Source organism: Camelus ferus, chromosome 3, assembly GCF_009834535.1.
Source record: "Camelus ferus isolate YT-003-E chromosome 3, BCGSAC_Cfer_1.0, whole genome shotgun sequence".
NCBI lineage: Eukaryota > Metazoa > Chordata > Mammalia > Artiodactyla > Camelidae > Camelus > Camelus ferus.
The window spans coordinates 69,436,252-69,454,311 of NC_045698.1; the positions used below are offsets into that span (position 1 = coordinate 69,436,252).

At 34.3% G+C, this 18,060-nt stretch overlaps 1 protein-coding gene across 4 annotated transcripts in view; it reads right to left on the bottom strand.

The window, feature by feature from the left end:
* Nucleotides 1-18,060, bottom strand: part of SLCO4C1 (solute carrier organic anion transporter family member 4C1) — a 53,577-nt gene that overhangs the window by 27,620 nt on the left and 7,897 nt on the right. The gene's annotated exons all lie outside the window — the stretch shown is intronic.

Sequence of the window (18,060 nt, forward strand, 5' to 3'; positions counted from 1 at the left end):
AGGGTTTTCAGACTAAGGAGAAAAAAACCCAGTAGACCTGATTTTTTTTTCCAAGTCATAAATACAATCTGACCACCATATTAATTTTATCTATCAACATCTTTAACAAATTTGAAAAGTGTACCTAGATTATAGGACATTTTGGCCCAAACCATAATTCTCAATACTCACTACAAATTAGTAATACTTGGAAGTTATGTCTACTTCTTTTTTACAGCTCAAACTATTTTATTAAGTTTATTTTTTGAAGCACTCTTTGGGTCCCTAGGATATTTTTTGGAATATCTTCTAAGAAAAAATGGTTATCTTCAAGATTTGATTAAAATCTTTTTTAAAATCACATTCAAAGCCTGGTTATGATAGTAAATCCATATTTCCTAAACTCATTATATAACATTAATGAACTAAGAGGCTTGTTAAAAAAATATATTTCCAACCCTTTCCCTTTGAATCTGGTGTAGTATCCAGGAATTTGCATTTTAACAATGCTCTCAGCTAATTCTGTTTTTATTTCCTTGATATTAGACCAAGATTTATTTTTTTTCTGACTGATGAGACCTCAGGCCCCCAAAGCACCAATCCTGAAGATTCTTTAACTGTTCTTGGTCATCAAATTTTCAGATGCAAGTTCTATGCATTAAAATGTATTTTAAAAATTTTGTACTTAAGATACACCCTATAACACTGTGTATATTCATGTTATAAGAGGTTGATGGCTATTTTGGCATCAACCTCTTAATTTGTATTTATCACTAGGGTAGGTCTGCAATTATTTGTGATACTTCTCTGGTCATATTAGGCATTTGAACTATAATTCTTGATTTCAGTATTCACTTTCCTGGAAGTAACAGATTAGACTAACAATCTGTTATTATTTGATAGATTGCAAAACTGAACATACACACATGTACTCTTGGTTTACTGTTCTGACTTCAGCTAACAAGTGTAAACATTAATACATGATGTATCAACATTCATCCATTGATCATAAGAAATGTAGCACACAAAGAAAGACATTAATAATAGGTCAAAATGGTTAGGGTGTATATGGAAACTATATCTTCACAATTTTTTGTATATCTAAAACTGTTCTAAAAAAGCAAGTTTACTAAAAAATTTTTTTAAACTATAAAATAAAACAACCAATTACAAACAAAGGCTTAAACTTTCATAGAAATAATAAATAAATAAATAAATAAATATAAGTAAAAATAATATACAGCACCAATTTTAACTAAACATATACTACCAGAAATACAAGAATAGACAACAAAATTAAAACAGCAGATTTTAATTTTCATCTTTCTAAGTCTAAGATAGCAAATTGCTAAAGATAAGTAAGGACAGAGAATACCTAAACAATATAATTAGCACCACTGAATTTAGGAAAACAAGTCAAATCCTAGTCTCCAATAAAACTGTGCCTTCTATTTTTAGATTCCATGGACAATTCTTAAAAAAAAAGGACCAAATATTATGATACAAAAATACCTGTATACATTCCAAAGAGTAAATAACAATAATATTCTATGACCAAAATGGGGGGGAGGGAGCTAGAAATTTGTAAGACAACAGAAAATGAAAAGGCCCTTCTACCTGGATTCAAAAAAATTAAAAACTATATTAAATTATTCTTGGATCAAAAAATCATAATTCCAGAATTTCTCAGGAATGATGATACTACAAACAATCCACATCAAAATTTATATTCTATAAATAAAGTAGTATTTGTAGAAAAAGCACCTCATTCAAACAAAAAAGAACTCCAAAAAAAAGGAAGTCAAAATAAAAAACATATAAAAATAAATCACACATTAAAGAGGTGTGACCAGCACTAACACCCCTGGGGCTAAATGACTATCATAGAACATCTATGGAGAAAACAACATGCAAAAGAATGCTTAGGAAAAGAAAATACTGAAAAAAGCAAGCAATTAAGAGGTATCTCTAATAAAAACAATAAGGGATTAACAAGTGAACAGAAATCTGATTAATAAAATGTAAAATAATAAAGTTCACAAAAGTAAATCCTTTGAAACAATCAGTAAAGTAAACCACTATCTAACATAATGAAAAAGAAATTACATACACACAAATAGTACATGAAAAAAGGAAGTGAAATGTAAAGAAACTTTTCAAAAAATCACAAAAGACTACTTCAAGCAAATTTCTAGCAAATAAAGTTTAAAATCAGTTAATACCCAAGACTAGATATTTTAGAAATTAATTTTACCAAAACTTTATATATTAAATAATAATAAGATGATAATAATAATAATAGTAATAATAATAATAATAATAAGCCTAATGCTACTTAAATTATTTCAGAACATAGAAACAGGATTAAAAATTACCAAATATTTTTGTTAATTGAGTACAAATTGATAATAACAAGTGAAAAAGATTAATAACAAAGAAAACCACAGACCAATCTCCTACATAAATATCACTGTAAAAAAATAAACAAAATATTAGCAATAATATCCAACAACATATTAAAACATACATCATGACTTTTTAAAAAGCACATAAAGAAGTCTATTAAAATTTAACATATTAGATCTAATTAGAAAAATCAAATAACCACTATCATAGATTTTAAGTAGATAACTGATGTCAACCAAATTAAATTATCAACATAAAACTAGAATAGATATTTCTTTAAGATGATCAAATATGAGTATATAAGTGTGTATACATACATGTATAATACATGCACACATACAGATTGCTAAAATCAGGAGTCAGACAAGGATGTGCACTGTCTCTGCAGCTTTTCATATTGTATTACAGGGAGAAACAAAGGAACTAGAGGCCTGTGAATTGGAAATCAAGAGGTAAAATCATCTCTATTTGCAGAAATTATAACTGTCTTTTTGCAACATTGAATTGGTTCCAGAACCAATGGAAAAACTACTAAAAATAATAAGGGAATTTAGTAAAGTAGTAAGATACAAAATTAATTTAAAAAGAGACAAAAAATAATACACCGAAAAATCAGTAGGCTTCACGTACGTTAAGCTAGATGATGTGATGGAAGAAAAACCAACGTATGACAGGAAAAATAAACTAAATACACTAAGAAATACATGTGAACATCCTATATGAAGGATACTTGTCTACCCAGTGTCACTGAGAAGCAAGCAAGATGGGGCAGAACAAAGAACAGTATGTCATAGAGAAGAGATACCAGAGAAAGATACTTAATCTGAATAGCATTCTTTCTATGTGGGGAAGTAAAAGCTAAAGAACCTACTTATTCATAAGGAACATCTGTCTCAACCAAAGAGAATCCCCACTTGTCCAGAACAGGGTTCCAGTCCCTTTCCTACATGCGTATTATTTTATGCAGGACTCTAAGATGGTCCCCAAGATTCCCCACCCTAATTCCTGGGACTGTGAATATGACAATATCACACCTCTGATTATGTTACAATGGCAAAGGGGCTTTGCAGAGGAATTTAATCTTAGCAATTAACTTAAGTTACTAATCAGTTGGTTTTGAATTAACCAGAAAGGAGATTATCTGGTTGTGCTCAATAATCTAACCATGCGAGCCCTTAAAAAGCAGAGGTTTTCTCTGGCAGACAGCAGCAGTGAAAATCAGAGAAATCTGAAGCAAAATGATTCTATCAACCCTTCCTGGCTTTGAAGATGGAGAGGACCATGTGCCAAGGAATGTGGGGAGCGTCTAGAAGCTGAGAGCAAGCCCTACTGAAAACTGTCAAGGAAATAGGAATCAGTTCAACAATTCCAAGAAACTGATACTTCACAACAGTTTAATAAGCTTGGAAAAGAATTCTTCTTTACAGTTTCAAATGAGAACGTGGCAGCCGACACTGAGTTTGAGACTCTGAGCAAGAGAACCCAGAGCTGTGCCAGCCTCTTGATCTATGGAGATGGTAAGATAACATATTTGTGCTTTTTCAAGTCGTTAAGTTTGTAAAATATGTCATGCAGCAATAGAAATTGAATGTAAACATCTTACAAAAAGCTGGCCAAGTTAGAATTCATCTTATTCTAAAGTAAATAATACCCAAAAATGAAAAGCAAATGCATAGGAGGACAATTACTATATTTCCATACTTAAAAAAAATGATAAGAACAATTGCTTCTTAAAATCAAAGCTGAAAACAGGGATTTAATAAGCTCATAAATGTGGCGAGATACAAGATTTAAAAAAAGAAAAAAATGGGATAAAAGAACTCTGGAAAGACATGAAATAAAAATGAAAACTATCATATAAATAAAAGTCACACTGCAATGGGAAAGAGAGAACAAAGATTATGGGAATTACAAGGACAGACAGAATAGGCTTGAGAAATATGAACAAAATCAAATGAACAAAAACTGAGACTTAAAAGATTAGAGAGAAAATTATAGAAAAGATATCCAGACAAAGGAAATCAAACATAGACAGAATCAACAGAACAGAAAATATATATATATTCAAAGGTAAAACTTAGGAAACCGTCCTGAAATAAATGAAGACTGATCTATAATTTAAAAAGGCATAGAACGTGCCTGGAAATTTTGATGCAGGACTTTCAACAAGACATTCCCTTGTAAAGTTACTGGATTTTAAAGACAAAGAAAGAGTTCTTTGAGCAGTCAGGAAAAAAGATTAATCCCATAAAGACAGTAAAGGAATGATAAAAAATAATCAATGAAAGATAATGTGCCTCAGAAATTTTATGCTCAGCCAAGCTGTTATGCATATATAAAGGCAAAAGATAAATATTTAACATTAACATCTCCTAGAAAAACAAACAAACAAACAACTACCCGAGGGTATATTTTTGCCTACCATAAAATACTGAATTCGAAGATGCACCCTGAGGACCTCAAGAATTATCAAATAACACAATATTGTAAAATGATTATAAATCAATAAAAAATGTTTAAAAAAAAGAATTATCAAATAATTTATTAAATTGCATCTGTTATAACACAGCTTAACAAGATAGCCAGATTTACCTATTATGTGAATTCTGTGGTATTAATAGTTGAGGAAACTATCTGAACCTTTAATTTCAACTTCTAATGGGAAATCAAAAAACTTCTAAGGGAAACACTTAAAACACCAATTTAAAAGCATGTGATTTGACAATACACCACAAGAGGGAGCGTCTACATTGTTTATGAACATAGAGGAAGACTGCCAGTAAAAGGCTTAGAATTTCACTTAATGAACAAACCAGGGTCCATTCCTACCCACTCACATGTGCAGGAACTGAAGGCAAATAGGTAAAAGAACAAAAGAAAATTCACGTAACAGAATATTTACAAGTTAAATATCAAGCTCACTCTCACACCGAGGCCCACGGCCTGCTCCTCCCCAGGCACTTCCCTTCAGAACCTGTAAGTGGAAAGGAACCACGGTTTCCTGCTGCCAGGGGCAGGGAAGGATTCTGCAGCCTGAGATGGGACTCCACTCCCCCGCCACAGTTTTCTGACAGTATTTCCAGGAGGCACCCATGCCCCCTGAGAAGCACAGTTTTGCGGGCACCTGGTCTCCCTAGTTACCTGCAACAGGTACTTTGAGGCAGCTAATTTTAATCAAAATCAACCTCTCTTCCTCTCTCCTCAAGGAAGGGCTGTGCTTTTCTTTCACTGGCTCCACCTCCCATCTCTTAGCCACTGCCCTGAAGAAGGAGAAAGAGCTGTTACTTTTGTTTAAACTTGGCCATCCCCAAGTCTACACAGCACCCTGTGACCTGGAGAGTGTAGCTCACTCCTACATTCCTCTCCTAGAACGTAGAACCTGTTACCAATCTTCCAAAAACCTTCCTTACAAAACTTTAAAAGAGAAAAAACAAATTATCTTTGAGTTTCAGTGTCTGTGATATGGGTCACTCTAAGCACAGGGCTTAGGGTAGGACTGTTCTTGCCCAGCCTGATTTGAGAAATCAGGAGAGAAAAAAAACCCTCTTCTTGAAGGTGAGGAGCAACACTCTGAAGTCCAGACTTCCGTTGCCTGAGACAATTGACGTAGGAACAGGAGATAAGACAGGTGGCAGCAGGGAATTCTTGGGCTGCTTTGGTTCATAAAAATAGAGAGGGTGGGTGGGAAGAGGCAGCACAAGGAATCGCACAGACAATTCAGGTCTATATTTGTGGGAACTGAACAGCTGAGAGAGCCTTTGCCACCAACCCGCCAGGGAGGCTGGCCTGATCACTCACCTCCAGTGGGAACTAGCTGAACCAATAAAGTGATTTCCAAAAAAGCCTACTACAGCATCCACACAAAGATGTAAGAAAAAAGAGGAAATTACTTTTATTAAAATTAAAATTAGAACACTGACCACGAAAATATTTTCACAGAGCAGATGAAAAATGCGAACACACGTTGCATCTTGATGGCAAAGCAGAAATGAAATAACTTAGAAAAGAAGTGGTGAGAGAAAAAGAGGAGATGAAAGCCCTTTTCAGGGACACCTAAAAAAAAAACAAAAGAAAAAGGAAACAAAAAAGAAAGAGGAGATGAGACATATGCTAGCAGAACTCAGGAAAAAAATAAAAGGGAAAAGCTGAAACTCCATAGAAAGGAAGGTAAAACTGAAAGGGCCACAAGGGTGCATAGACTGAGAAAACACAGTAACGGGCACAGGATATAGAAATTTTAAAAGTGAGTAAAATGAATGATCAAGAAAAAAGGCAGAAGAATGTTAAGTATTTAAGGTGGCCAAAGGAGATCATATATACTCATAACTGAAGTATCAGAGGGAAAAAAACGAACATCCTGAAACAAAATACTCAAAAATATAATTTAAGAAAATGTCCCTAAAATGTAAAAATATGTATGTATATCTTTTATACTTCAATCTTCATAACTGGATGCCAGGGAAACATGACATCAACAGTTAATACCAAGACAAAGCTTCCACCGGACTTTGAAGAGACACTCCAAATTGCATAAACATATGGACTCTTAAGAATATTCTTTGTAGAAAATGTGAGCTGGATATTGTATATCCAGTGTCACGGGCAATTCTAAATTATTTCAGGAAAAAGAGGTGGACAAAGGCTACTGAGTACTTAAATAATATAAGAATATAAGATAAGAAATTCCTAAAAATGTAATGTTCAACTGAAGTCACAAATATCAATGGCACCTTGGGAAAAATAACACAGTAATCTTTCACTGAAATGAAATCTATCCTATTTTACTTACATTATATTGTTCAGGAGGAAAAACACCATATAACCACAGTTGGACTTTACAATGCTTCTCAATACTCAAAGCTTTCACATACATTTCCTAGCCTAATCATCTTTACTTTTGTTTTTTAAATAGTTTTTTAATTTTTTTAATGGGGGGGGGGGATTAGGTTATTTATTTACTTATTTTAAATGGAGGTACTAAGGATTGAACCCAGGACCTTGTGCATGCTAAGTACACACTACCTTCTTCCCTACCTAGCCTAATCTTTACATTAACTTTCTGCAATCGTTTTACAAATGAAGAAACTGCAGCCCAAAGTCACACCCTATGCATTGTCAGATTTTGCATAGCCCAATAACCAGATTCCTAGTCTTCTGATCCTCCCATGTATTCTCCATGATCTTTGAGCTATAACATAATGAGCTGAACCCTCATCTAAAGAGTTATAAAGCAAGATGTCCCCGAGCATAATTTATGGAACCCTAGGCTTCTGAGAATTTCCATGAGCAAAAGGGTGCTTTGGTCAAATCAGTTTGGGAAACACTGTACTCTATTACTGCACCTCTCCTCTTAGATTAATACGCATGCATTTATATGTAACATGATATAGTTTTACACAACATCTATCATATATTCAAGTTACTTTCCTTCTCCATTAATGTTTAACATCTCACAGAACTAGTGCTCCATAAAACACACTTTTGAAAAATACTGGTTTGAAGTATGATAAAGGTGTCAAGTGAAACAAAACAACCCTAGGTAAATAAAAATTTTAAATGTAACCCTATACAGACAGACTTTAATCTTAAAGGGTCAGTATTACCACTTAATGATTCCTAGTGCCAAACTTCAGGATTTTGCTCTACATCTTCTTTCTTAATACCCATCTCCTTTGGAATAAACATCCAGTGTCATGGATGTGGAAGCTGTGAAGAGGACTTCAAATCTCAATTTTGAACTTTCAATATGTCTTATGCACCAGAGCTATATTTCTAATGACAAATTTCTACCTCAAATGTCTAAGACAAAATTCATAATCTTTCTCAGAAAACCAGCTTCTCTACTTGATTTTTCCATTATCTGTTCATAACATCCATTTTTTAGTCATCAAGTTTAAAACATAAAAAGCATTCAATAATACATTTCTTGTCTATAATGACCGTATCATATGCTTTTCCTACTGCTATCATACTCACTGTTTAGCCCAGCTAAAATTCTACTTCTAGTTAAAAGTTCTCTCCTGAGTTGCCCAAAGGAGATTCCTTCTGCATTTACTAGTGTCTTTCTTCATTCAGTGACTATAAACCTGTATGACTCACTGGGTTCTTGGTTACCATGCCTCACTTTTATCTTATCTTCATTTATGTTAACAGCAATAATAATAGTGATGTTTACTGAGTGCTTATCTTATACAAGGTCCTTCACTGGCACACATTATCTTATCTTATCTCATCCTCAGGAAAATCCCATGCAAGAGATACTATTACTTTCCTCATCTACACATGAGTAAACCATTAGATTAACTTCAAAGAGCCCAAGAACTTTTAACAGATTCATCTCATGGTTAATGGTGACATAAAATAAAATTAATTGGTTACTTAAATAATGAGGGATGTGAATTCAAAACATTTCTATAAGGGCTTCTTACTAGCAAGATAAAAAGACAAAAACTTTTGCATGCACTCTACCAATGAGCAATATCCCCCGTTCCTGAGACAAAAACTTTTGATATAAGATCTAACAATCTCTACATCTTCTCTAAAACACACACCCCTGACCTAACAGGCCATTATCACATTAAAAGAGAAGAAAAACAGAATTTAATACCATGAATATAATAGGAATGACCACAAATGTATAAAAAATTTTTTAAACATTAGAAAATTCAATGTATAATCATATATCAAGAAATTTGAAAATCTCTTAAAATAAAAATATTAATTATAAATGACATATGAAGCTATAATTCTGGAATAAATTGAAATGGGAATCAAAAATGAAACTCAAAAATCAACCTACCTGAAATGATTTTTCTGGAGAATTGATATCAAAGCTCAATCAACAACAATCAATCCTTATATGTTATTTAAATTGTTCTAGTACAGAGAAGAAAATAAAGAGTTCCCCAATTTGTTACGAAGTATTAGCACAATTTCACTCCAAAACACAGTCATTTGGAAGGAGGAACTTAAAATATTTCTTCAAAGATTCAATTTGGATAAGTACATAGATATTTTTACATATGAGTTAAAGTTGCAGCAGGACAGAGACAAAAGAGGTAAGTGAAGAAAATTTAATATTTTTGTATGGATGTGGATTATTTTATGGGTGGATTTTTTTTTTTAACAAAAGCAGAGTTAAGGGGACAAACAGCAGGTGCTACCACCACGACGCGGTTATTGAAACCCTGCAAGAACATGGACTTAGGTAGAGGCACAAGGCAGCCTCCACACCTGCTCTGCTGGGGAGCTCACCAGGGAAATATACAGACAGCCTCCTTCTTCCCAGTGTGCAAACTCCGATTGACTGAACCCAACCAGAAGCCAAAAGGCAAAAATGCATGGCAATGTAGTCCATGGGACTTATTCTACTAAAACAAAAGGACAATTGACAAGCTCTTCAGATCTTCCATCTGTAGCTGGTCAGAAAGCCTGAGCTGACAATCATTTCTTTTTCTATTATTCGGGTCGCGTTTCCCTTACCTCCTGCCTGACCTTCGACTGGTGAGGGATTTTACAGTCTACACTCGTCTTCAGCTGTTCTGTCTCTACCGTGTTGCCGCAGCTCTCCTTTCAGTAAGTACTATGGGGCGTGGGGATGATAAGAGGCCCCCAGGTGAATTCCCTCAGTCCAAAATACGTTCCTTTTTGCTACTGATCAGAAAGAACCCAAGCTCCCCTTGGTAACAAGGATGCATCACTTCTGCCAGTTCAGTGACCATCTTCTCTTCCTGTTGATTACTGAGTATAAAGACTAAGGCAGGAAGCAAAAATTATGTAAGTGAATTTTTAGATACAGTAGCAAGAGGCACCAGTCCACTGCTACTCTCTAGTTCACTACCCTAGGTATTCTGGCTATAGAGAACCCAGCAACACAGAACGGTTTCTGCCTTATCTATCGCATATACCATGTTCTATAGAGAAGGAAGTCTTATTCTGCAACTGATAACGCAACAGACACTATCCTAGCAAGTCAGCAGCTTCTGGGTGTTGGGGTACCTAGTAAGACATGCAAGTGAATTTCATGAGCACAAGTTTGTTACCATAATTCTGCTGCAAATGAAGTTTCTTGATCAGAAGTGATACTGTAGGTTATAATCCTGAATAAGGCATTTTGTAAGTGTCTGTAGGAGCACTGCAGGCAGTGAAAACAAATTCATATCTAGAATACATATTTATTTCAGGAGAACAAACTGCAACCAGGAGAGAGAGATTTTGGTTGCCCTGGGGTATACTCTTAGCCATGGGGAATGTTGCCAAACCAACCAGCAGCTATCAGGACTGGCCCTGCCGCTGGTGAATCAGGCAGTCATTCTGCAATAGAGGTAGTTAGACCAGCCTTGAGGAGCGAAAGGACATGTTTTTGAACCCATGCTTAGCTTTCTCTTATACTATATGGCCGACCTTCACATGGGACAATTCCACAAGTGCCACAGTGGCTGGGGAAAAATACTGATTAACACTCACTGGACAGATCATCTTTTCTTCCTGATTGAAAGCGTCTTCCACAAAGGATGCCCAAGTGATCATTAACAAGTGGCAAAAACAGCTTTATATTCTAGGTCCATGCCCAGAAGCATATTACACATCTCTTTCATTTTGGGGTTTTTTCCAAGCTTCTAACTGGCCAGAACATTATCTGTTAATGTTGTCCATGAATCAGTATAAATCTGTACCTCAGGACTTCTCTTCTATCAAAAGTGAATTTCCACTGACCACTGCCTTTTAGGGACATGCCTGACTGGGGCTATTTTCTGAGGGATGTTCACCTTTGGTGGGTGCCAGGACACCTTGTCCATCCTCTGTAAACCAGGCTACATTTCTACCTCCTGTGTTAGTTAGCCATAAGGAACTCTGTGAAATCCTTATAAAAAGGACACCTAGGTTTTCGTAGTTAAGGCCATGCTAACTTCTGCCTATAATGATAACCCTTCTCCATTTGAAAAGAGGTAAGTACAAGTCAATAAAAACAAGCAGATTAGTAGCGTGAGATGCTTGCCTATACGGTCATGTGTGCCTTTCAAACCCACTTAGTTCTACCATTCCATTTAACAATGAATGGCACTTCACATGTCTAACTTGACGATTTGTTACAGCAGACAACACACACTTCATGATGGAGAGTTCAGGTCACATAATATTCATAATCACGTCTATGTCTAACATACCAGCGTCTGGGAGCAAACCAAGAGTTGCTTTTTAAATGGAGAATAATTCAGGTGGAAAAGCATGGTCTTACTAGAAAAACCTAGGGGTCTTTACTGTGATTTCCCTAAGGAGACTTGCCAGAGGCTCCCTACATTCCCCCTGTCTGCCATAAACACTGCCCATACCTGCTGCAAGATCTTCTGGAAGTCAGAACTCAGAAAGCCTTTGAGCAACGAAGGTCAATTAAAACAGGCTGTGGCATGGATAAAATCAAGGGTATGGCCCTGCTCATTGTTAACGACATTGAATGGATTTAGGAGCCCCGAGCAAATACTTTTAACTGGAAAGTATGTTTCAGAGAAAAGTACCTAAGGGTACAACTCTCCCATTAAGTCTGATAAGCTTAATTAAGTCCAGAGAGAGAGGAGGTTAAGAAAGACAAGATAATGCAAAACTATGAGTGTGGTTATTGGCACATTCACCTGAATCAATTAGGTAAGAAACCACTTTTTGAAACATCTGCACTATCAAATAAACCATTAGCCTCTTCTAAGGGATTATAACTGAATGAGTGTTAAAATGACCCTTAGTCCCTTAATTTCTACAGGCAAGAAATAGGTTGATACAACTTCAAAGCATCAAAAGGAAATATTCTCCATCTGCCTGCCTTAATTCTGTAGACAAGACAATTACAAAAAAAAAAAAAAAAAAAGACCAACAAAGAACAATGAACAAGCCCCCTCCCAAGAAGCAGAAGTAGGGTTTACTCAGGGAACAAGCATGACATCTTCCCAGTGGGATTTTGGGATTCCTCTGAACCAAGTGACTGCTGTGTACTTTCCCCTGTCCAACTGGTAATGGTTATTTTCTTGTGACAAATATACTTCTTCCACATTTGGGTTTTTAAAAGAAGGAAATAGAGAATGCTAACTGGAAATATAAAGAGAGTCAAATGAACTCATAATGTATCACGAAGTTAAATGGAAAACTATAAACTTTTTGAGAAAAAGAAAAGAAAATCTTTGGGATCTAGGACTTGGCAAAGAATTCTTAGACTTGACAACAAAAGGAAAAGAGTGATAAATTGAACTTCACCCAAATTCAAAACATTTGCTCTGTGAAAAACCCTGTCAAGAGGTTGAAAAGGACAGGCTACAGACTAAATAGAAATATTTGCAAACCACCTACCTGAAAAAGATCTAGTACTTATAATACATAAGTAACTTTCAAAACTCACCAATAAAAAATAAACAATCCAGTTAGAAAATGGGCAAAAACCCTGAAACAACATTACACAAAGTATAGATGGCAAATGAACACAAGCAAAGACGCTCAACATCATTAGCCATTAGGAAAATATAAATTAAACCATAATCAGACTTCACTACAACCTATCAGAGTGGCTAACATACAAAATAATGACAGAACCAGATGCTGGCAAGGCTACAGACAGACTGGATCACTCATACCTTGCTGATGAGAATGCAAAATGTATAGTCACTCTCAAAAATAGTTAACCGTTTCTCAGAACACTAAGTATACAACTATCATATGATTGAGCAGTTTTATTCCTGGACACCTACCCCAGAGAAATGAAAACTATGATCACATAAAAGTCTGTACACAAATGTTCATGACTTCATTTTTAATATCCAAAAACTGGGATCAACCCAGACGTCCTTCAGTAGGCAAATGGTTAAACAAATTGTGGTAAATACCTACTAATTAGCAACAAGAAGGAACAAGCAATTGATAAACTCAGTCCTGATGAGTCTTCAGAGAATTATTCTGAGAGAAAAAAGTCAGTTCCAGAATGTTCATTACTGTATAATTACCAAAATATAGTAAAATCTTTAAACAGAAAAATGCTATCATGAAGTCATTTATAATGGAAAATTTTTATTATCTGATTTTTTAATCCCCTTGTTTTTTTTTGTTTTTTTGTTTTTTTGAGGGGGGAGGTAATTAGGTTCATTCATTTATTTATTTTTAGAGGAGGTACTGGGGATTGAACCCAGGACCTTGTGCGTGCTAAGCATGCGCTCTGCCGCTTGTGCTATACCCTCCCCCCAATAATGGAAAACTTTTAAAATGTAAATATTTAACTCTGTAAGGATGGTTAAAATATAAAATGGAATGTTATGCAAGAATAAGAATCACAGGTTGCAAATTATGCAAAATATTACGTTAATTCTATAAGAAACAGGCACAATAAAAATATTAACACAATCCCTAAGTTGTTCTTCTTAAGAAAAGAATAATAATGAATTGGGTTTTTCTCTTCCCACTTCTTAGTATTATTCAAATTGTCTGCAGTGACCAATAGAACTTTTCTGACCAGAAAAATAAAATGAACTAATAAAAATCACAGCAAAAGAGGGTTGATTAAATAGACTATATATAAAATGAAATAATACAAAAGCATAAGTATTCTGCAGCTTTGTCTTTTTAAATATATAACAATGTCCAATGTATAGTCTAAATTAAAAAAAGCAGATATTCTTAACTTCAAAACCTTCTTTTCTTAAAATGTGCATTTTATGTGTAAGTGTAAATGTGATGTAAAGATGAATATGTATGAAGGTTAGCGCGAATGTGCGGGTACGAATGTGTGTTAATAACTATGCAGTGTAAAAGTGTAATTATGCGTGACTACTCGAGAATACATGTATGATGTGTGTACACATTAAAAAGGCTTAACAATATTGACAGTGTGTTATCTAGGCTGGGTTATCATGAGAAATTTTTATTTCCTTACTTTTTTATTCCTTTTTTTCCCTTTTAAATACCATTTTTGTTTGTATGTTTCTATCTTCTGATTGTATTCCAAAGGGAAACATCATGTTTAAAATTAGGGGAAAAAAATTAAAGATATTTTAAAAGAGGAAACTTGGCTATTTAGAAAGCAATATTTTAATATTTTATTTTGAGTGGATCCAATTAGTCTGAACTACACCAAATAAATTCATTTTCTTATCTCATAAAGCAGAGACAATCCTGGAAACATATCTAATTAAAATCTTTTCTAATATGTTACTTGGAAAGTATTTAGCCATACTTTGGGATATGTCAGTATCATGTGGCACCTACAAAAAAATGTTATCATACTGAAAGTATTTAGTTGTACGTATCATCCTGTAACTACCACTGACAATAACTAAACAAACCAAGAAAGGCAGTTTTTTTTTTACATTAGTATAGCTCTTACTTAATTATCATGAATATCATTGTTATTCATTGCTACTATTTAATGAGCACCTACCTACACCTAGCACTGCCTTGTCACTGTTTGTGTATAATTTCCTATGAGGTAGCAGTTATTATCATCATCATGATTTATAGTTGAAGAAATGTGTGCAGGGTCATATAGCTCTAGCATACAGCGTTCAAGCAAAAATGTAAACTCTTTTGCCTGACCTTAACATCCCTGCTATGCTGCTGCATATTTCCACTCAATGTAATGTGCTAACAGCATTAAAATAAAAGAGAAAAAAGTACATTAAAACACATGGCTAATTTGTGCATTTTTAAGAACAGGGGCTAAGAAAATAGAATTTCCTCATTTCTTTCTCGTCACAAGCCACATTTTTACCAATCTTACAGGAAGCTACAGAAAGCATTGCTTAATCATCAGCTCCCATACATTATATCTGGTTAGACACAACTACTCCTACGGTCAACTTGACTGTCCTATCAGAGCATTTCCTTTTATTTCACACGTGAAGATAAATAAGGGTAATCACTACTAACAGCTTATCAAAAAATAATTCTGAAATTTTAGCACCACCTTAGAAGTGCAGTAGACACCTAGTGAAATCAATATTTTGGCAAGTAATTAAGACAAAAGTAGAGTATCAAAGCATTTTGTTACTATTTCTGAGTATGCTTCTCATTTTAGCTTCCTTTTTTCCTGTTGCAAATTTTTCAGATCCCAAATCTTACCCATAAAGATCACTCACAGCAAATAATATTTGCCTCTGATAACACAATTCTTCCCAAGTCAGTGGCCAAAAAAAAAAAGAAAATGTCCCATTATTCTTAATGGACTATATTCATTTCATAAAGTCAAGTTTATGGAAAATGTGAACAGAGAATCCCAAACTGCTCTTATCTGCCATTACCTACTCATACTACCTTCCATGGAAGGATAAGTCATCAGACTTGTAATATGCCTCCATTGGAGGGGTCCATTCATGTATTTTGACAACCCAACAAACATTGCTTAAGTACCTACTGACGATCACATGCTGTTCTAGGTGCTGGCCATAAAGAAATTTCTAAATTGAATAAGGGTTTCAAAGTCACATACTTAGACATAAGACAGCATACAGCAAATTTTCCCAAAGCCTGTTCCCTGAAACCTAATCTGGGGAAGAAAAGAAAAGTGAGTAGTGGAAGCAGGTAAAAGGGACAAGCAAACCAATGAAGTCCCTTGGTCAATAAGTTCAGAACTCTACACATCACAAGAGTCACACAATGCATTCATTTTTACAGTGATTCACCGCTCTTTCATCTTTTCCCAAACTAACTGAACTACGGGACACATGTTCAACATACTCTAAATACCTACAGAACTGTGCCGTGCAGATTATACTTTGGGAAATGTTGTTCAAGGCCATGGATTTTCAAATTTGTACCTATGTGCAAACTATAGCTGTGGGCAGAACTGAGTTTGTGCTAACATCTCATTGACACATGCTTTCCTTATTTCCATATTTCCTTATTTTTCTCTGTGAGTTTCCTCTATTTCAGAAGTTTGGTCATTTGAATTTCAACAAAACCAGCTGCATTAAGGTATGTAGTATTTCATGATGGTTGTGAAACTCCTATTTTAAATGAAAATATAAAGCAATAATCTTGAAATGAAAGAAACCTTTCTCTTTATGCCCACAGTCGACCTGACAAAATAAATAAACACTAAACTAGAAACATATCTCCCAAAATAGAGTGCTAAAATAATCTGGGTAATTTTTAAAAATTTAAATTCCTGAGTTCTACTCCAGACTTACTAAATCAGGATCTCCATGGGACATGAAATAAGGGTAGCAATGATCCAGGATAATTCAAATTTTCTAGGAACTCTGCAGAAGAGTAAAGTGCCTCTGATATTAAAAATCATGACAGTTTTCATCTGCAGTACTGCATATCCCTAAAAGTTAGCTCTAGCTTTTTACTGTATGTATTAAATTTAAAAATCTTTTCAAATAATTAGTTTTATTACATCATTATATCTTTTAGCCTAAGAAATCACCTTTCTTCTTTATTCATTTCATTACACTAAAATTAAAATATAAGAAAAATAAAAGTGATTTCCATAAGGAAGAAGCAATATCAAGAAGGAAGAACACTCAGGGGCCAAGCAAAATTAAAGCATCCTGTACTGAACTGGTGGTTGAAAACTCTAAGATCCTTGGTCCTATGTCTTCTCCAATCTAGGCTAGCATTCCCTATTTAAAAAAAAAAAAAAATCCTTAATAATAAAAGGCAAAGACAAAACAAAAGAAAAATTAAGTCCAACTTTGAGTCCCACTCTAATCATTTTCCTAGTTCAATTCTCTTAAGTAGTTACCCTATGTAACCAAAGTCCTTGATGCAGGATTCTCCCAGAAGTACCATTTCTAAAACATTAGAAATTTAGTGAGGAAGCAAATGGGAAGTGTTGACAGCTACATTTTCTGGAGAGAAAGGGATGGAAAGGAGAAAACAAGGAAAGAATAGAACTTAGGAAAACTTATCCAATTATTGGTCAATAAAGAAAAAGAGCTTTACTAGATTTAGTAATTACTTCTGTACAATTCCCAAGTATTTACTAATGACCCCTGCCCCAAAGTCTCTAAGAGAAGAAAAGATTATTTTGCTTAGCAACCTTAAATTAACAATCTTCCATAGGAAACTAAAAAGTGCTTGGATGAAAACAAAGTTTTATGTGGTAAAGATTTATTTGTTACATTTTTTAAGCATTTAAAAGTTAGATTAAAATAAGTTGTGTTATGTCACTGTTATGTTAAAATATATCAAAAGTGAGTGGCAAATACGATTTACTTGAAAATGTTTTATGACATTATTCTGTTTTCAGGTTAACATATACCAAAACTAGCCCTTAGAAACATTCTACCTCCCCTAATTTTAATTCTTCCTTTTTGGGGTGTGTGTCTAATAACCAACAAAATAACAAGCAAAACCCCTGTTGGGTAAATGTTATTATCTCCATTCAAAGTTAGATACTCACCTTAACCCTTATGTCTCCATAAAAGCTTCTCTTAAAAAAATGCTTTCCCAAACCTACTTAAATTTTTTTTAATAGAACAAAAGAAAATTCAAGCTGTTTCCAAACACACTTGTTTACTTTTTTGCTAACTCTTAACCTCCTTTTGTGTTATTCTCACACCTGTCGAAATTATACATGCTTATCATATTTCATATATTGTATTCTTCTACTTACCAAATATATTATATTACTTTAATCTTCTTTTAAAGAGATTGTCTCATACAAACTGACTTTGGTTTCCCTCTAGTTCAAAAAACAAT